This window comes from Ambystoma mexicanum, chromosome 5p (genome assembly GCF_040938575.1).
Source record: "Ambystoma mexicanum isolate Mex_15411 chromosome 5p, UKY_AmexF1_1, whole genome shotgun sequence".
In the NCBI taxonomy this organism is placed as follows: Eukaryota; Metazoa; Chordata; class Amphibia; order Caudata; family Ambystomatidae; genus Ambystoma; species Ambystoma mexicanum.
The window spans coordinates 548,521,565-548,543,497 of NC_090930.1; positions in this window are offsets into that span (position 1 = coordinate 548,521,565).

A 21,933-nucleotide genomic window follows, 5' to 3' on the forward strand; every position below is an offset into this window, starting at 1 on the left:
GCGTGCAGACCGGCACCCGCGAGCAGAACTCGTGATTGCACCAGCACCGTTATTAACGGTGCCGGTGGAACCATGCTCCCGACCCCCATTCTGCCCTACGGGGCAGAATGTGGATCGGGAGGCCAGCCATACTGCACCCGTGTATGGGCAATTACCGGCCCATTCATCTCGTAATGTGCCAGTAATGGCCCATTCGCGGGTGCCAGGGCGGTAGTGGGTTTGGCGGTAGCCGTGCCCTTAGAAAGGGCACGGCTACCGGCAGACTCGTAATGAGACCCAATGCCCACTATCATGGGACTATGTGTTAAGCCATGTTCACGTAAAAGGTAACTTGTTTGTGTTGGCTCATGTAAGTGTGAATTCACAGGTAATGTCCTCGTGAATCTATACGTTCTATTCTGTGTCCACATGTATCCTATGTTTTCTGAATATATGGGTTCAGGTCACTATATGCATCTGTATGACTCTTGCATTAAATATGGATGTGTTGTTTCATTTATCAATGTGTGTGTGTGTGTGGCAGTTTTCCTTGAACAAAAATGTATTCTTTTCAATCCAAATGCATTCCCAGTTTTAAAGAGGCCTGCATACAATGCTTTCAGTCTCTTCATATTTCTGGGCTGGAGGTGTACTATTTTCCATTAACAGATATTTAGTTGGAGACCCCCTTCCCTCCCTCCAACATTACACATGACTATACCTATGCATTTAAAGGAAAGGGAATGCAGAGGATTTGTGCTTCGCACAGTTCTTAATGAATAGAGTTAATTCTTTCAACATGCATTTTGTGTCTCAAATATCCGATCTATAGCTATGGCTCTTTCCGGCTTCATAAAATGCATATCTCTTTAGGTGATGGAATATTGCATTGGTTTCATGGCCCAAAGGACTCGCCACTGGTTTAAACCGGTAACTATATTTGCAAATAAAACTTAACTTTACAAAACTACTTCCATTTCGGAGTGCGAGGAGTGTTGTCTGTGTTGCTCCTTCCCTTGCTGTTGCTGTCTTCAGTGAGGAAGGCGGATAGTCTTTTTACCATTTCATTGTGTGCCACATAGAGACGTTACTACAAAATCTCTGCGATGCGGAATGCGAAGAGTGTTGTCTTTGTTGCCTGTGAGGCTGTGAGAAACAGAACGGTGACCTTGTGCTCCCACTATATAATAGCTCTCTTCATTTTTTTCCTATGACGAGGACTCAACAACAGCTCAAATCACAGATGAGCTCTTTAACTACTGCAACACTTAAGTCTTCTAAATCCCTGCTTCCTTCCCCAGTCCAGCCCAAGAACTTGTAGAAGTATGCAAATGAGTCGGCCACAAAATCTATTGTAACGTGTCTGCATGATTCGAACTGGGGAGTGGAATGTATGTGCTTTGACATATGTATTAAAAAAAACAACAGCACCCTTACAGCCGATCGATCTGGAATTATCTGGATTGGCAGCCATTACCATCTTGTTTGATCAGCATAGCTCCTGTGACCCCCCCGGAAAGTCTGCAGTGTGATCTTACTGATGCAAAACTTCTACAGATGGAAGCTGCCTTATCCAGTTTAGAACAGGATTTTGTTTCCTCAACTGACTCTAGACTTCTCTCTGAACCCACCGCCGTTGGACAATCTGTAAAGTGTAATGCAGATGGTTGTCGGAATGATGGCCAGTCATTGATGAGGAAGGGGGAATCCAGCCCTGTATCTTTAGACTCAATCATCAGCTCCAATATGCTACTGAGTTGTACGGCTGCCCCCTTTGTAGCAGAGGGGATGCCAGCTGTCTTAGTGATTGGTACAGAACTGGCAGACGACCCTATCTCTGTGAAATCTAACTGCTGTTCTCCACCTTGTAGGATTCCCAGGAAGCCCGCAGAGGAGTCAATGTGGACTGCCCTCCATGGCCCAGTGACTTGATAGCTGACAGTAATAAGAATGGGTTGGCACATCAGGGACACCTCAACGACCGACGTCTGATTAAAAAGGCACAGAAAATACATCACAATAATTCTGGCTATATGATGGATACAGTCTCAGAGATTTTGCAGAAAGAGCAACAGCGCTTTATCTCATTCTCGTCTGAGCCGGCAGGGTTGTTTACCATCTCAAAAGGCCTTCAGTTTTCTCCAATAGCTTCCTCAATTAATTACTGAATGTTTTCTCCAAAACCTTCAGCTGATACACGACAGGGTTCAAATTCTACCTCATTCAATACCCGCTGCAATTTGATGTAAGCTTTAAGCATCTCGTTGACACCGTTTTGTGAAGCTATACAAGGCTATAAATGAGAATGCCAAAGACCAAGCCCCTGTTTTAGCATTGATTAACTCCAAAATTATTTATATTGAATCCTTTATCAAGTCCTTGCAATCGAGAGTGGATCAAGAGTCGGAATGTGCTAATGTGGTCCGCAGGCAGCTTCAAGACACTTTAGATCTGGAGCGGGTGGATAAGAAATGTTTTTTTAACTTTGTGCTGGATCATCAGAAGTCACTGATGCAAAATAAGAAAAAGCGTCTGTCTGATATTACTCTGGAACCACCTTCTGTGTTGATATGTGAAGGAGCTGAGTGTCCTCTTCTTCAACCGAGGGACATCAGACAGCTACCTGCTGTGCTGCAGGAATCAAAAGCTATAAAAATGATTACTATTCCTTTAGCTCCTCCCACAACTCCTTTATTCTCAGTGTTATTCCCTGAACATGAAAGTCAGACAGCCCTAATGGCAGTGAGTGCGGAAACAAGCCAGACTGTGACCATCAATGAAACTTGCCTTTCTAAAATCCAACTGTCTTCAAATTATATATCCAACTGCCATCCCTTTTTTACTGGCAAGAAAAGGAAGAAGAGAATGTTGAACCAAATGACATCAAAAGAGAGCCCCCAGGGAAAAGATCTAAGAACCAGCCTAAGCCCAGAAACAGAATTTCTAATCAGGCTCCGGCCTTTATTAGGAACCTGCCAACGTTGTGCTGCAACCACGGTCCACCCCGATTGTTTTATCTTCAGACTCATTGATGCCTTTGGAGCCACTCTCCCTAATGGTTCAACCACAATACTCTGATGAGGCTGCCTACAATAGTGATAAACATCTCAAATTCGAAGAGGATCAATGTTTAAACTACTCCACCTATACAGTGGAGGATGTACATCCCGCACTGGTTGAGCCAGAAATCGTGCTGGCTCAGGCCCCTCAGTCTGAACTGTTCCTTAAAGACCTTCCCCTATCTCACAGGGATTCTTGCATGTCCAAGTAAGATGTTTCTTCTGGTCTGCCACTGAGTGTCTCATATAACTTTCTCAACTTCCTGCCTACTAAACCTACAACTCAATTCTTGACACTAGCAGAGAAAAGGCAGAAACCTAATGTTAAAGCTAATCTACTGAGTCACATGAAAGCTGCAGCAAGTGGAATTCAGAGCATGGGCCCCACGTGGAGGTGACTGGGCGATCTCATAACCCTCAGAGGGCGCAACATCCCCCCTACTCCAGGAGAGGCCAGAGGCTCTAAACAATCCTAAAGGCTCAAAGAAGGATGCCCACTGGTCAACCTGGAACGGCTGTTGACAATGAAGGGCTGCCTGATCTTGAACCATGCCAATGTGCTCAGCTTATTCCACAATGTTCCTTTTTACAATTCTTGCAGTCAAAGGACATTACGATTGTGGATTTTCCAAAAGAGCATATAACAAACAGGGTGATACTCCATCTAAGATCTAATTGTGTCAGGTCTTCACTACTGGAAAAGACACACCTCCTTTTGCTGATGGGATATGAATGCACGGATTTGCTCACTAGGCAGTTGCCATCTTCTGTTTATCAGGATCGTGGGCTTGATCTTCACCACACTGAGAATCATAGAGCTGAGTCAAAACACAATAACCAAAATATAAACTCAGTTAGCCTTCCCTGGGAAGCATCCAAGAAGTTCCCCAATGTGGATGGGATGATGCAGGCTTCTTACAGGCCTACCGATACGGCAGGCCCTCTCAGTATCACATTCATTAATGGCAAGACCTCAAGACGGGTTATTACAATGAGATGAGAAGACCTTAAGGGCAAATTTTGCCAGATGACCTTGAAAAGAGGCGCTCAACCTCAAGATCAAACGACCAATTAACAACGAGTGGCCCCGCTGAGAATAGCCTCTGGAATACCAGGGGCTACCAGGGGCTACTTGCATCTGCTTAGTGACACTTGTCTATCATCATTTGATTTGGACATAATCTGCCTTCAGGAAACCTGGCTGTTATATCCTCATTGCTTCGTAACCCTGCCTATAGAGATTTAAAAGGACGTTCTGTGTCCGGCTTACTAACACTGGTTAAAAATGAAAGCATCCCCAGGGTGGAGGATTTGGATAGTCCAATCCTCTCCTGCAAGTCATAGGTATTACTTAACAGGTGCTGGAAAGGGGTGAGACCCAGCGCTGCCTGCTACTGAATGCGTACTGGAATCCTACAGCCATCTCTACAGATGAGTTTATAAACATGACTATCTCCTCAACTGACAAATAGGTGTTTAAATTTAACCCCCACTTTATAATTGTGGGGGATGACTTAAACTGCCCATGCATTGGTAAAGGGTCAGCTGCGCCACAAACAAAAAGTGAGTGGAGAACATTTGAATGGATGGATATGATGCACACTAGCGGTATCTAATGGCACCTCATCTAGCATCCTGGACTTTGTCTTCGTTTCCAGCTCACTAATTCAAGGTATAACATCATTTGAGGTCATTCAAATAGCTGCGAGTGATCACGCTCTACTTAAGCTCACCTGGATTACCGAACCGGGCCCGAAGCAAGACAAGTGGACAATGGATATAGAACTAACTCAAGGTTTTACTTGTCTGAGGCTAAGAAGACAAGATATCTAGTCCCTTTCACAAATCTTTTCGAGGCACCTGGCCACAGGAGGAGATGTGAACTATCTACCTCATATCACATGCACACACTTCACCTCAGTCACATCCATCTGGCCCCAAACACAACGAACACAGGCGAAACAAGGGTAAGTTGGGTGCGTCACTGAATCTGTGCATTGTCACACACATGTGTCATGCATCCATGGCATGCACAAGTCACAGACACGCAGGTCAGGCACACAGACATGGCTACCATATATGTACCTGGCATCAGCACCCATCCTTCACCCCCATCCATGTCCAGGTACAGAGACTGGCATGCTCTCATGTCCTAAATCTGCATAGGGCTCCCCATGCCTCATTTCAACACATGCAACAACCATGTGGGTCACACATCACTGGTCGCACATGCATTACCATGATGTCCCTGCACACATACATGCATACATGGCCCATGGCACACATACAGGCAAGTATCATAGAACCAGCACACCGCAACATGCCCTGTCTCACACAGTAATGCTTGCACACTTACCGCTCAACTCCAGACGGGCCTCCCTCTCAAGGACCTGGGCGTGGAGCGCTGGGCGTACGCGTTCCAGGACCCTCTTCTGGATGGAACTCATGCGGCCCCGGCCCCCCTCCACGAGGCGCCGGGCCTTCACAAGGGTCCTGGACCTCAAGTCCTCCCAGCGCTTCTTGATCTTCTGGACGCTGCGGGTTGCCACCCCCTCCGCGTTGATGGCAACCACACAGTCGGCCCAGATCCTCTCCCGTCCTTCCTTGCTGGCGCGGGACGATCCAAAGAGGGCATCATACTGCCCCAGGACATGCTCCACCAGGACACCAACTTCGGTGGCAGTGAAGCTGGTGCCCCTCTGCCCCTCTGGCCTGGGGTTGCCACTGGTGCCAGATGTGGAAGTGCCCGACATGGCAACCCCAGAGGCAGGTGTGGGTGGGCAACTGGGTCCTGGGGCTGGGCTGTGGAGCGATGTAATCCCAGTTGGGAGTCTTCAGTTCCAGCAGGGGTGGACACAGCAACTGGACCCCTGCAGATGGCTGATGTGCAGGCACCAAATGGCAGGGCACGGTGGCAGCAGGCAGGCAGGCAGGCAGCAGCAGATAGCACGTGGGAGGCTGCTCAGGGCACTGGGGGGGCAGTAACTCGGCCTTCTGGGCAGGAGCGTGGTGTTCCGTGTGTTTTCGGGTGGCCAGCTTGATACGGAGTGATTTGGCACGTGAAATTCCTGCACGTCAGCGTGAAATCCGAGGAAAGGCCCTTAGCGCGTAAGTGCGTCAGCACGCATACGCGATTCTATTGGACCAGAGTCCCTCACTGCGTAAGCGCGTCTGACGTGATCCGCACGGGCGTTCCCCACTCAGCACGTGATGACGGAGCACACGTGGAAATACTGCACGTCAGAGTGTCATCGCGTGTAATTGGCCAAAAGTGCGCGTACACGCGATTGGCCTATGTACGTGTATTACATCGCGTGTAATTGGCCAAAAGTGCGCGTACACGCCATTGGCCTATGTACGTGTATTTCAGGGGTGCGCGGGCACTTACACATGCAAGTACGTCAGCGCACCTGTATGCCTGCTGCGTGGGAATTTCCACACGCTATTGGAGTGGGAACTAGATTCCAGGGGTGCGAGGGTCACACGCTCGCCTAGAACACGCGCAAGGCATTAATTTGTGCACTTATCAATAAACAAGCCAGATGCCAGGATGAACATACCGTTCCTAGCAGCAGTGGCAGTGAGCTACCAAAGGAGGAGGAGGAGGAGAGTCAGGGCCAGAATATTCACACCCAGAACCAGCCTATTCGGGATGCCTGATGACCAGGTGTATGGGAGGTACAGGTTTCCAGCACACATCATACTGGACCTGGTCAGTGAGTGGGAGGATGACCTCACATCACCCACCCTGTGCTCCCAAGCACTCAGCCCCCTGCAGAAGGTCCTGAATGTACTGCACTTCTTGGCCACTGGATCCTTTCAGCGGACAAGTGCCATAGTGGGTGGTGTGTCACAGGCCACGCAGTCACGCTGCCTACACCAGGTCTTGAACATCATCACTGCACGGCCATCAGTCCGCAGGCACATATATCTCCCCAGGACTCATGCAGAAAGGCGGACGTGCATCCAGGAATTCTATGGTGTGGCTCAATTCCCCAAAGTGCTTGGTGCAATTGACTGCACACATGTGGCTCTACGTCCACCCAGGGCAACAGAGCACATCTATAGAAACCGAAAGCACTGGCATTCCATCAACGTGCAAGTTGTATGCAATGCCAAGGGAATAATCACATCAGTATATGCCAACTATCCCGGGTCCACCCACGACAGCTTCATCTACAGAATGTCTACCCTATGCCGGGACCTAGAGGCTGGCCAGCATGGAGATACATGGCTGCTTGGTGAGCATGAATGCCACTGCACATGCATGCATGTCAGATACTGGGTCATGACACAACACCACTAATGATACCCATCACCACCTCCGCAGGGGACAGTGCCTACCCTATCAGCCCCCACATGATGACCCCAATCCGGAACCCCACCACGCCACCCAAGGTAAGGTACAACACAGCCCACATTGCAACACGGGGCATAGTGGAGCGCACATTCGGAGTGCTGAAGTCACGCTTTCGCTCCCTTGACCGTTCTGGCGGGCAGCTGTTATATGCTCCCCGAATAGTGTGCAGGATCATAGTGGCAGCATGTGTCCTGCACAACGTTGCAACACGCCGGGGCCTGCCCGTGGACATGGTGGTGCCCCCACATCCACAACCACATGCACGCCCGCTGCGCATGAGAGGGGAAAGGGCACGGGGGGAGGCAGCCCGTACGCAACTGGTGGCCAACTTCTTCACCTAGGAATCACAGTGCTGGCTAGTGCACACTGCTCTGGCACATACCATCTGACAATCAATGATGACACTACCTGACAATGTCACAAAATTACTTGACAATAAACTGTCAGATACACATCAGCCTGAGATTGTTAACATGGAAGTGTCACTATGTGTGCACCCCTACCTACACATAAACCAGCAATGCATCACAACGAAAAGACACAACTCCATCAATCAAATATGCATTGCCACAGGCGATTCACTACATGACAACATTGCCATGTCACCCATTCCCTTCACAGTCCCGCCACTGAGGACACCATGTCATGGTATGTGAGAGCAAACAAACTGGCCATCACAACATGACACCGGTGTCACAAATAGCAGTGCCCCAAATGGAACATAGCCGCACTTGAACAGCTAACCGCGCTGGAGCCACTACTACACACCTGTGTAAGAGTAATTTCAATCAAATTACACACCAACCCACCCTGAAGCCCACCCAAACAAGACACAATGCATGTAATCAATGGTAGTCTCATTACCTGATTCTGCTGGTATGTCCTCACCGTCCAGATGTACAGTGATGGCGCCACGCAAAAGTGTCAGTGCACATCTACCGACATGTAGTCTGACTCCAGAGAGTATGCCCGTGTGAATAACTGTGTGAAATACCTGCAAAACATGAGCAACATATGTAAGTAGAGGCACATATCAAACCATCATGCATAGTTAGGTGCAACAACAATGTACACTATGAATGTCTACACAGTATTGACTATGGACTGGCCAACAGCTCATGGGAGTCCAATGTCACCGTGTAATTTGCTGTCACTTGGGCACACCCTTTGCAAGCCCATGGAAACGGAAGCAGGAGGGGTGTGGATGTCTGCTACCCAAGCATCGAAACCAAACTCAGGACAAGCCTGCATGTGCCCAGCCACAATACAGTGTATGCCCAGGTACCCACACAAGGCAACACTATTGAAAAAGAAAAAAAAATTGAGAAAAAATGGCCATGAAAGGGCCGGCGGGGGGGGGGGCACCTATGAGGTCCGAGGACAGGATGCACGCCACAATCCACCTGTGTGGATCATGGGAAACTAAAACACCCCATAGGCTCGTGGCCCACACGGCTACTCTGTTGTGGGAGATGAGTCGCTATCGCTCTGGCCAGACCCTGCAGCTGACTCAGGAGGTGGGGGAGCTGCCTCAGAAGATGGTGTGACAATGGGAGGCAGCCCACGCAAAGCACGAGTTTGCTCCTCCATGGCTGCAAGCAGGCGGGTCTGGTAGTTCTGGTTCTGGGTTATAATCATGCAGAGGTCCCCATGCAGTAACTTCCGGGATGACCTGACCTCCGCACGAGTTGCCTGCATCTCGGCCGAGAGCGTCCGTGTCAGACGCTCCAGCTGCTCCTCTGTCCTTCTATGGGATGAAGCCTCAAGCTCTAACAGGGTCGACCTGAGGTGATGGAATTCTTCCCTCAGGCCTTCCCTGTGGCGCTGGGACTCCATGGAAAGTGATTCCCGCAGAGTCGCCAGTGCCGCCCGCCTGTCCATGTTGGACGCCAACATGTCCTCCCTGTGTGCCTGGCAGATGGACTATGTAGCCTGCTCCAGTCGCTCCATCAGCCTTTCTGGGGGGACAATGGAAGTGGCCACCCTATCCATGGCCTGTGCAATCATCTCGGATGATGCTGCCTGTTGGGTGGCCATACCGTAGATGGATTGCTCCCAAGCGGTATTGCCAGGTGGCATACGGCCACCACGTTGACGGGCACCACACCTGCCTGGGGCAAGGCGGACTGCGCCTTGCTGTGCCGGCAAGGCCTCAGGCTGCAGGACTGCATTCCCTCTCTGATCTGCAGCCCCAGGAACAGGATCAGAGATTGTGTGGTGTGGCCCTGCATCCGTAACCACCGGAGGCTGAGCTGCCGACACTGACATCCCCATTGAGGGCAATGGCCCGGCTGCAGGTGGGTCGGACAGAGGAGATTCTCTCCCAAGAACACTCACCTGCGACTGCACATAGGTGTCATCCTCCGAGTCTACACCTGAATACTGCTCGGGGGAGGAACCCCCAGAGACACCCCTCGACAGCACGACCTGCAGCACTTGTGGGTTTTCACCCACAAACACACCACGTCCCTCACTTGTGGAAGGTCGGCCCGGGTTGCCCTCCTGGGACGGCTCAACCACCACATCCCCAGCATCAACAAGTGCTTCGTCCCCTGCAAAGACATGAAAGAGAAAAATGGAAACAGGCATTAGCACCATGGCATGCAACAAGGGCTGATGAACAACAGAGGCAGTAGTTCTACGACACATGTCCCACATGACTGGGAGACCTCCTATGCATTCACCATCACTGGGTCTGTAGGGGAGGCTCAGGGCATACAATGTACAGATTGGAGAGCAACGCCTGCTCACCATGCTGCCTAACACTGCCATCACACATTGGCCGGTGATTGCCATGTCAAAGGCACATGCCATCACACACATGGCATGTGACATAGCCACCAAGTGAAGAGGGAGAGGAGGGCAACTTTTTTGGATTTCAACCACTCTGGTCCTGACATTGCATCATCACATCAATAAGTTAACATGTTGTACATGGATCTGCTAGTCCAAATTGGCCACGATGCACAGTGCCTTGTCTACATCAACAAAATGCAGTAAACAATGAGATTCCACCTCCCCATCACCTGTAAAGGAATCATATAGCATTCGTGAAGCACCGGTCCAGAAATGTATGAAGGTACAGCGGAGCACTGAGGGGTGGTGGGGCAGAAGGGGATGCCAGTCAACAATCCTACTGGTGCTGGTGTCATTCATGTCACGCAAGTGCAGGGGTGGGTGGCACAATGAAGTGCAAGGGGAAGTGGCGGCTGGAAGTGCTGTACAAGGTAAGTAGGACTTAACGTCAAGGGCAGATGGTGTTAGGCGCAGACAAGTGCTGGGGGGGGTGGCCTATAGGGGTACAGAGACAATCATGCAGTGCTGTGGGCTCGGAGGGGACAGGGGAGGTACACACTGCATCTGGCTCGGCAAGGTCCTTGCAGATTTCTATGTGTCCTGCAGAGTTGTCACATGCCGCAGATATGTGCCCTTGGATTGGGGATCTCATCTTGGTGAAAAGGGTGAGGCGCTATTGCCTTTGGAGCATGTGGCAGGCCAGTTTGCCAGAGGATGAGCATGATGCAGGACATTCCCTCTCTGCCACCCGGCACCTGTGGTTTGGGTTCACAAGATACGAGTCATGCCAGGACTCTGCATTGGCATGGGGCTTCAGACAGGTGGTCATGACCGTGGCAAAGACATCCAGTGTACCTGACATAGAGTGGAGCATGGAGTGGGCCCTGTCAGGATGGGAGTGAGCCTAAGGGGGAGCTGGATGGGGGGGAGATTTTGGCAGCATAAGCCTCGACTGACACACACTTCATGGGTTGGAATACCAAGAAGGTGTGTGACAGTGGTGAGGGTGGCTTTGCCTGTGGGGTGGTGAGGGTGAGCTGGGAGGAGAGGAGAATGTGATCACTCCAGGAGAGAGGAGTGCAGAGATGGACGGAGAGGGGAAAGTCAGATGAGATCAGAGCATCAAGAGTGTGCCCTGCAGAATGAGTAGGGACAGACGGGAGTCTAGAGGGTGAGAGGGAGTTGCTGAGGTCACAGAAAGGTCACGTGGGGGGGTCAACAAGCATGCAGGTGGATGCGTACAGCACCAAGGAAGAGGATTTCTGTGTCTGGGGACATGAGTGAGGAGGAGAGGTGAGGACACTCAGAAAGGAAGTAGTACATTTGACCAGTTTTCCCAGACACAGTACGCACAGTTTGTGAATGTCAAGGTGTGGTAGAGAGAGACGTCACACAAGCCATTCCAGAGTGGAGTAGGTCTAAGTAGGAGTGACAGTGGCAGGAATACCCTCAGGGAAGCCAAGGGCACACCCCCCCTGCACAGTAGTGGCGGGCCAAGGAGAGGGTCTCCTGAACATCAGGTAGGAGTGTGTGAAGGATGCAGACAGAGCTGGCCGTCAGACATGTTTCCATGAGACCAAGGATGTCAAGGTGCATAACCTCATGTAAGTGACAGATATCGGAGGAATGCCTGATGCAGCCGCAGTGAAAGGAGTGTAATTGTGGAGGAGGTTGACAGCCTTGTAGGACTTACGGGGAGTGCTAGAGATCAGAGGTGCAGCATGTGTAGGAGTTGGAGTGGGAGGCGGAGAAGGATCATGGGAGGGTGCAGGGAGGCAGTGCAGGATTGATGAGGAGAGAGGAGGGGGGACAGCAGGAGAGGAAAGGAAGTTTATGAGATGTGGGTAGCATTTCTCAAGGAGAATGAGGTTGGCCTAAGGGCCTTGGACTGAGATGCTCCCATTACCATGCACATCAATTGTGGCCTCTGAGGATTGGAAGGAGGCCAGGAGTACACCCCAACGGGTCCCACCATTGATGGTGGAAGAGGAGCAAGGAGAGAGGACAGGGACCATGTGAAGGGTCTATGGGACAGGCAAAGGCATGTATGAGCAGATGTCAGTGAGAGTTAGCTTTGAGTAGGCTCAGATGCACTTGTCAGCAATAGGGTGGGTCGCATTGGAGGGCAGGGTGCCCTCATTTGACTGTTAGCAAGCAGGTGTCGTGAGTAGGGCACGATGGTCTGAACTGTAGAAGTCAGGGAAGATAGACCATGAAGAGCAGCATGGAGTGTGAGGGAATGGGGCTCGAAACCAGACGGTACCAAAGCACACAGGTAGGAGGTGGATGTCAAGGCAACATCCACAGTATGACAGCATGTTGGTTGGCATTTATATACAGAGGACGCATTAGCATGTGGTATCATTGCATGTCAGGCATGTGAAGATGAAACTTGAATGGCTGGGGGAAAGTATAGGAATGGTATGTAAGACATCAGATGAATAGACAGGGGAGTATGAGCAACAATGTAGTGACAACATGACAATTCAAGGGCAACTTCCATGGTGTAGGGCCATATGTGCACTGTTGCCAGTAGGGATAGTGCTGTGGGCAGATGGTGTTGCACTGAACATACTGGATGAGGCACATGGGTGCCACTATCAACTCTGCCACACACCCCCTTGACAGGCACCCAACATGAATGCTTCACACACACACCATGCACATGGATAATACACACATGCATGTGCACTCACCGGATGATGCCTCGTAATCAGGGAGATCTCCCACACCTTGGAGTTGTCCCTCGGTGACGTAGGATCCAGCTACGGACTCGTGTGGTGTGAGTTCTATTTCCTGTGCTGGGGACCCACCTCCAGTCACCAAGGTTGCGGCATGACTTGAGGCCAGCTTATCCTTTGCCCTGCGCTTAAGGTCATTCCAGCGCTTCTGGCAATCACTAGCTGTGCGCCTCACTACTCCAAGGGCACTTATTCTGTCAGCAATGGTCTGCCAGTGTGCCTGGCGTCTGGCATGTGTGGTCTTGGACCCTGCAACGATGACCATTTCCCTATCATGATCTGACACATACTGAACAAGTGCATTCAGTTCGGCGTCTGTGAAGCTTGGCTTCCTTGATGGGCCGGACTGTGCAGCCGTGCCTGGGGCATCAGCCTGTGCCAGACGTGCACTCTTCCTCTTGCGCTTGGAAGGGGGTGGGGATCCAGAGTGTCCTACGCCGCTGTGGACACTAGGGGCAGGAGCCGTGGTGGACTCAGTACTGGGTGTGTGGGATTGCACACTCAGCATGGGAGTAGGTGCAGGCATTGGGGGTAGAGGGATGGGGTCAGGCCTGATCTGAGGTGCATGAACTAGGACCGACACAGTCTTGGCAGGGTGTATGAGAGGTGGGGTGGATGGAGCCACACCCTGGCTACGGGGGCCAGCAGATGACCTATCTGGCATAGATGCGCGTGCCCTGATGACACCAATGTGCACCGGTGCACGTGCAGTGGACCTGCTGACCTGGATGTCAGCGATGGGATCACCCTCGGACAGGTCTGGTGCCACAATGGGCTGGTCCGACAAGGGCTGATCAGGGTTGGTATCAGCCACATGACCCTCAACTGGGGGGGGGGGGGCATGGGTGTCCCTGACTGGTCCTCCAGACTGGGGGGGACAGGGGCACCCTGCAAGTCACAACCACGTCCCCTAGTGGATCCTCCACGGCCACCACGTGTGGCTCGGCCACCTTTGCCACCCTTACGGCTTGCACGCCTCCCAACCATGGCACTGATGTTATTGTGCGTATGGGAGTCGGTGTGCACAATTGTCCTGGGCAATTGGGTGTCAAAGGGGTTGGGTACCAGATGGTATTCGTACCCTAGTGCAGTGGCAAGGCTATATGACACCCCTGGGGAAAGATGACGGGTCACGCAACGCACAGGCACCCCAAAAAAGTTAAGGAACGTGCACAATACCCCTCCTAGACCACGTGTGCTGATGGAAAACCCTGCACTACGCTGTGGCATCCAGTAACACTTAAATGAACGTATGCGTGTCACACGCAGCCTAGAATGACCTCTGAAGGGGTAGGCTACACACGGGGCAAGCACAGAAGTTAGATACGTGCGTGACTCACCGTCTGCCAGGTAAAAGAGCGTGAAAAATGAGCGCGTTTGGTTTGCAACACCCCCGCCAAAAGAAGATGTGTACGCTGTCTGAGGAGACAGGACAACAGTAGAAGGGGACACTGTTTGAGGGAACAGGCCCAGGTAAACCAGTACAAGAGGAAAAAGAGAAAAAGCTGTCAGAGGTAACAGGGAGTACGAACTGGAAACGCCGTGAAGTAAATCGCGTGTGAAACGACAAGAAGTACAGAATTCACCCACTCGCTCTCCACGAAAAGCACGTACAAGGAAATGGTGTTCTACACTACCTTATATACAGGCCCACACGTACAGCGTCACTTACGGCGTGTACGTGCTTGGCCCATGTTCACCAATCACACGCTTTGTCACTTCTGCGTGTGGATCCTTTTTCTCCAATCACACGCTTTGACACTCCTGCGTGTAGCTCACTTTTCACCAATCACACGCTTTGTCACTCCTGCGTGTAGATCCATTTTCACCAATCACACGCTTTGACACTGCACGTGCAGGTAACTATAGACGCACATATGCTGGTGACGGGTTTTCGCGCGATTCGCTGAGTGTGGGATTTTCACGTGCAAAATCACTCCCTATCAGGCTGTCCACGCGTTCAAACACGAAAGACCACGCTCCTGGCCAGGAGGCCAAATTACAGTCCCCCAGAGCCCTGGGCACGCTCCCACCTGCCATCTGCTGCTGCCTGACTGCCTGCTGGCCACGTGCCCCACAGTGCTGGTGGGTGGGGGTGGTGGGAGACATGGGTGGGGGCCTGGTGGAGGGTGCCCCTGGTGGATGGGGGGTGGGGGTGGTGGGAGACATGGGTGGGGGCCTGCTGGCAGGTGCCCCTGCACTGCTGGGGGGTGGGGGTGGTGGGAGACATGGGTGGGGGCCTGGTGGAGGGTGCCCCTGGTGGATGGGGGTGCAGGGGGACATGATCAGGTGTGCAGGGTAGTCCCCTGTTTTGTGGGCTGCCTGCAGGGGCCGTGGAGGGTGTACAGGGTACACCTGTGAGGGCCAGCCCAGCCTATTCGCGTGTGATAATTCCCGCGTACCCCTGTAATACACGTTCCCTGGCCTATCGCGTGTTCTACTTCACGCGTACCCCTGTAATACACGTTCCCTGGCCAATCGCGTGTTGAACTTCCCGCTACCCCTGTAATACACGCACCCTGGCTGTTCGCGTGTGATAATTCCCGCGTACCCCTGTAATACACGTTCCCTGGCCTATCGCGTGTTCTACTTCACGCGTACCCCTGTAATACACGTACCCTGGCCAATCGCGTGTTGAACTTCCCGCTACCCCTGTAATACACGCACCCTGGCTGTTCGCGTGTGATGATTCCCGCGTACCCCTGTAATACACGTTCCCTGGCCTATCGCGTGTTCTACTTCACGCGTACCCCTGTAATACACGTACCCTGGCCAATCGCGTGTTGAACTTCCCGCTACCCCTGTAATACACGCACCCTGGCTGTTCGCGTGTGATAATTCCCGCGTACCCCTGTAATACACGTTCCCTGGCCTATCGCGTGTTCTACTTCACGCGTACCCCTGTAATACACGTTCCCTGGCCTATCGCGTGTTCTACTTCACGCGTACCCCTGTAATACGCGTTCCCTGGCTGTTCGCGTGTGATAATTCCCGCGTACCCCTGTAATTCACGTTCCCTGCCTAGTCGCGTGTAGAACTTCCCGCGTACTCCTGATTTGAAGATTGCCCGCTTTGCTTTCCTTGTTTGCCTGCCCTGTGAAGTGGTCCAGGGTTAGCGCAGCCCTTAGCGATGATTTAGCGATTTTGATGGCTTTTCCTTGCGTGAGGGCGTTCTTGGGGGCGTTACTGGCGCTGCTGCAGGCTCGCTGCGATTCTCTGCGCCACGGCTGGTTTGGGAGCATGAAATCCATGAATACGCTGTGCGCGGAAATCAGTTTTAGCGCACGTGCCTGGCGCAGACTATCGCAGGCGCACGCTGTGCGCCAGCCGCGTGCGCTACTTGTGCGCTGGATTCTATGAATTACCCTGTTGGTGTTTTAAAGCAAGGTTGCTCGCTGGCCCCAACTTTGTTCAATCCATTTCCTTCAGACATCGGGTTTCATTTGAGCAAGACGTGAGCTTTCCCTCCTAAAATGGGTGGACAAAATCTTCCAAGACTTCTTTATGGGGACGACCTTGTTTTTATTGATACGATGCCCATTGGCCTACAAAGATATCTGGATAGACTTTATGGATATTTGTTCTCCAATGGGATAGCCTTGAACTTAGTCAAAACCAACATTCTGGTATTTGGTCCCCAGTGTCCGCAGCAAAGACCCCAGTTCAAATGGTACGTTGAAAAGCAGCCCTTGGTTCAGGTCAAGGAGGTGTTCTAGCTAGGAGCACTGAGCAGGAACAGCAAGGTGGACCACAACCGCCAGCTGGCTTTGAAGGCAAAGTTTATACCTTTAATGGGTCAAGGCCAACTGTTCCACAAAAATTTGGAAAATTCTTGCTGCTTCCGATTCTTAAATTATATAAATCCAAGGTCACCCCGGCCTTATTGTTTGGTGCTGAAGGGTTTCTATGCACCTCTTGGGAAACTTGGCCTTGATTGGAAGGAAGCTTTTGGAGGAAAATACTCAGGCTTCCTAACTTAAATCCTATCTCTATTATCAGATATAAGCTGAGTTTGATCTTGCTACTAGCGAGATCGATATGGAAATCATTGGCACTTTCCTGGAAATGTATGTTGCCTTGCCCAGCTAAGCCATATCGAGTTTTGGGAGAAGATCTGGAGAATGATACCAACCCTCTACTTGCCCAATGGAGGAAGGGATGTCAGAGTCAGTTGATACACCTGGGAACCAATTTAGAAGAATTGATTAACAATCTGGTCAAGGTGAAATGGAAGGTCTTGCAGGATGATTGGATTAAGACTCAATATGACAAGAATTTGTGCAAGCTCTCCACAGCAATGAGGGGCAAGAACAAGTCCCGGGGTTCTCTCCCAAAAATATCTGGTCAAATTTCCTAACAACTGGTACAGGAATCAATATATGCACTTTAGGCTAAATCTCTTTCCAATGAACCAGTTCAGGCAGATCTACAAATTAACTTACTCCTCTGAATGATGATTTTGAAAAAAAACGGGGTTAAAGGAAACCCTGAAGCACATTACACTTTTCTGTACTGGTCTGACAGATTTAAGAACAAAGTACTTGGGAAAATGGGTTGCGGACTCACAGCACAGAGACGCAGAAGCTCTGTCGGCACTTCTCCTCCAAGGCCAAATCTATAGTATAACCTTTCGTCTAATTCAATATCTAAAGGGAATAAGAGTGGATAAGGTCCGTAGACATAATAACCATGGAAAATTGTCATCATTGGATTTGATAACGCACATGACTGATGATTTGAATTGGACTTAAATGCTGTTTGATTTGTTTTTTCATGATTTTCTAACCTTTTGACAAAGTTTTGTAATAAACCAATAGTTGTAATAAAAATACATTACAAAAAATAATAATAATTCCACTTTATAGTGGCAGCCAAAAGGCTTTCAGATATGGATTTTGTTTTAATGTGCCAAGTGGACTGGGCCTTAAAGAAACCACATATCACTTTGTATCTGATGTCTGTATAAGGAACAAGTGACATTAGGATATTACTAATGGTGCCCCTGTTTTCAAATTGCTCCTTTTGCATTCCCAGTCCTTTTAATATTCCCAGATTTTACCCTGATAAAAATTTGACAATTTGGGTGGTTGGGGTGGGGGGGGGTTGATGTACCTTTTAAGATGACATTTCTCATTCTCATTTTGGGAGAACAAGCTATGGACCCAGTCAGCCAGAAATAATTCCAACAGCAAACCCTCAGTTCAGGTGGCCTATTTGGAAATTAACCACCACGTGCAGACCGGTCTTGCTTCTGTGAGCTGTTCTCCCCTCTGCCAGGGCCAATGGGCACATCTGCCCTCTGAGTAGAAATAGTCCTTCTGCTTTCCAATCTATAGTTTGCTCCCCTTCTGACTCTTCCTTGTACAATATTCCATAATCAACCTCTGTCCCATGTGTATGCCGTAACATTTCCTTCTAACCCCACCATTGAATTGTCATATGTGTGGTTTGCCAGCAACCTGATTAGAAAAGGTGTGAGCGAGGTTTCTTTTTTGAAGAAATGCTAATGTGGTTTTTATTATCTAGATACTGGCTAAAACATGTGCGATATATTAAACTTATATTTTTAGATACTGTGAGTCATGGAAAACATTTATAGATGTTAAATGAGTACATTCCGATAATTGTGGATGATTTCACACGTTTCTAGCATTTTCCAACAATTCTTAACACAGCAACATCTAATTATTTTCCAAGGTTGTGATAGAGCTTACTACTTACTATTATCTACAAACTGTCCAAATATGATGTCAATCAGATTTGTCATTGTGATGCATCACTTAAGTTCATTTTTTCACATTGTAGGTACTTTTTTTCTTCATTTTAAAAGTATTTATTTCTTTGGTGTGCAGTTGAAACAGTTCCTCGTCAGAGGGTAGAGTCAATACATTGCCTAAACTTTTCCCTTTCCCTGTTACCACTATCCAAGGAAAAACTCTCTTAGTGTACATATTCTCAATAACTTTCACTTTGACTAATCCAAAGCAGGTATCTGGTGCCAGGCATCTGAATGCCAGTCACCATTTCTGCTGAACTCTCATACCTAATGCATTATTATGAGTTTATTTTAAGTAAAGCATGTGACAGTCCTCCTTTGAAGTTGAAACCTTATGTCAATTAGTGAGTGCCTGAAGTAAATGTATAGGGCTTATCTGCTTAGAAGCCTGTCTTCAATACAATGGAGGAGCATTTCAGGGTGTCCTAAAAGCCATTTTACTGACCATTGCATGTAATAATATTCTGACCAGCCGAAGCCCTTATGGTCTCTTCAACATGCCCTGCAAGTGACGACTGAAATGTACATACTATTTTGATTCCTTTCCTACTGGGATTCATGTTTTACATTTTTCAATGCATATCTGCCTTTCAATGCACATAACACAGTAAAACCAAATTCAATAGCATTTTCAGTTCTATTTTCAATTTTATTCTTAAGTGTTCACACAATATAGTTTGAAATGAATTACTAACATGGCAGAATAAGAGCAGATTACATATGGATTCATCTTGTTCTGACTGGGAGCACAACTTTTCGGTAAGGACGCTGTCTTTACCAATGCAATTCACATTAGAAGGACATGTGAAGAAATCTAATTCTTGAAGCTTTTTATTTAATGGGTTGCTGTATTCCCTGAAAAATACCTACTTCAGTTCTGGGACTGCCAATGTAGCTTGATTCATTCTTTGAAATAAAGGCAGTCACTTTAAATATTATAGTTTTCTCTGCTTAAATCTGCACTAGGCCTTGTATCTTACTACTATTTCATTCTGTGCTCCAAAGGTGTAGTATACTGTGCTTGGTATCGCTCAGGAATTTGCACATGACTGAAATAGAATATGTAATAGCATTTTTATTTGGACATGACAATGAACACTTTTGTAGTCTGAAAAGTGTCCTTTTAATTTTTACAGCAAGCATGGGGCAGAAACCGGACACATTATATGTTATTTTAGGGCTCATTTTTACTGTAAAACATGACAGATGGTTATGAAGGCATACAATACCGAAACCCATAACTAGAAGTAGGGTGCTCTCTAGAATAAGAAGTGACACAGCACATTTAAAGTACATTTAAGAGCAGTGATCCATAAAAGAATGTTTCTGGACAGTAGAATCAGTCAGTGACCGAATGCCATCTGTGATGGTGTGCAATCCTGGACCTGCAATTGTAGGGCCATTTGTGTATTATATTTGGCCTGAATGTTTTGCCCACAACTTATGGTGGGCCATCCCAGGATTCTCTTGGTTCTCTGCTGGGAAGATTCAACAGTTCTCCAAGGAGAACAGAACCCAAACGGTTGTCTGCAACACAATGAAGAGGTCACACCAGGAATATAATTATTGGAGTCGTTTTGGTCTGAGGCAGATAACAGATGGGGGCAGTGTAGCTAGGAGAGAATCTCCACACTGGAGAAGGGGCTAGACATCTTACATAAACTTGGCCCCACTTCCATCCATGAGACTCCTACTAACAAGCCACTCTGGGAGCTAACATCACAGTAAATAGCCCTTGTTAGAGCAGCATGGACTGGCCTCTTGCTGAAGGCTTGGAATGGGCCACTTCACTGTGGCAAAATGACTTTCTAAGAGGATGAGACACACCCATAATTGAATCATTTTTGAGACTCGGCTTGGAGCATAATCTGAAAAAACAATCTTAATGAATCCCCCTGGAACCACCTTGAAGAAGATTTCACTGTTTTTTTGGGGGGTAAAGGTTGCCCATCTATTGGGTGAAGACACGGATTTCCAATGAGGGTGCAGAACCTCTGCCTAATCACTTCAGGGGAACATTTGAAGTGACCGTCCTGGGAAAAGGGTGTCTGCAGCTAAAGACTGGTATATAGGACTTTGCCTGATGTAGTGGTATGCTGTTCAGATGCCCCTCTCAACTTTGGTGGCTGGGAAGGGAAGTAGACAGATGAACATTTCCTCAGTGATCTAGTGAAGGGACCCACAGCACTGCAAGGAACAAAAAACCTACATTTCGCTCTCACTGAAACTTCGAGCTGCTTCAATCTGCTACCAGCACATCCAGCACATTTGAGCTGCTGTTCAGATCAAACAGAGCTGCCTTTGACACTCTCTCAAATTCAGGCCATTTTCAGCACCTTCAAGCAGCACCTCCGTTCCAAGCAGCGCTTTCGGTTCCAAGCTTCTTCGAGTCATGAGTTGTTGCCATATGTTGAACCACACAGCATTATCGGAACCAATCAAGCCTTCTCACTGCTAGATCTGAATCTCCATAACTCACATCAAGACCCTGTTGAACCTTTGAGCTACGCTGACTCAAATAATACTTGCCTATCCCAAGCTTCTTTGAGCCACGGGCTATTACCATTTGTTGAATCACTCCATGTTGTTTCATCTGAACGAGCCAGCTCGCCGCCGCAAACTCGTTTCGACGCACAGGAAAGGACCCAGAAATCTGCCTCAATGCTGACAAGAACCATAAAGAAGATAAGAAGGTATATATATATATATATATATCAGTGGTGCTGTTTGCTCGGCCTTGCGCTAAGAGTCCTTGTGACATTTAAGACCGCACTTTACGCCTTAAATATGTATTTGTGAACTTGATTGACTTTTCACAAGACTATGTACCTGCAGACCCTTGTTCTCAATACCCAGAATGCCCCTTTCTTCTCAAGCCTGCCTTTTCTGTGTATCACTTTGACGAGGTGGGTTGTTAGGGTTTTTAATAGTTTATCCTTCTAGTTCAATTATGGTTCTTTTTTACACATGCTTCATTGGGCATTTTATGTATTTTTGCTGTTTTAGATGCTTCCATGCTGGTGCACACCCGCTTGATGAGTATAGCCTATCCTCTGCCAAATGAGGTATACCATTCACATTTTGCCTGTTTTGCCTTTATGATGGAGATAACTGTTCTTATAATAGTAGTGTGAGGCTCAGTAGGAGTTAAGAAACCACTACTCATTCGTGAACACCTGTGGGTAGTAGGCTTCTCATCACATAAGTTGCGTTAGAAAGTAA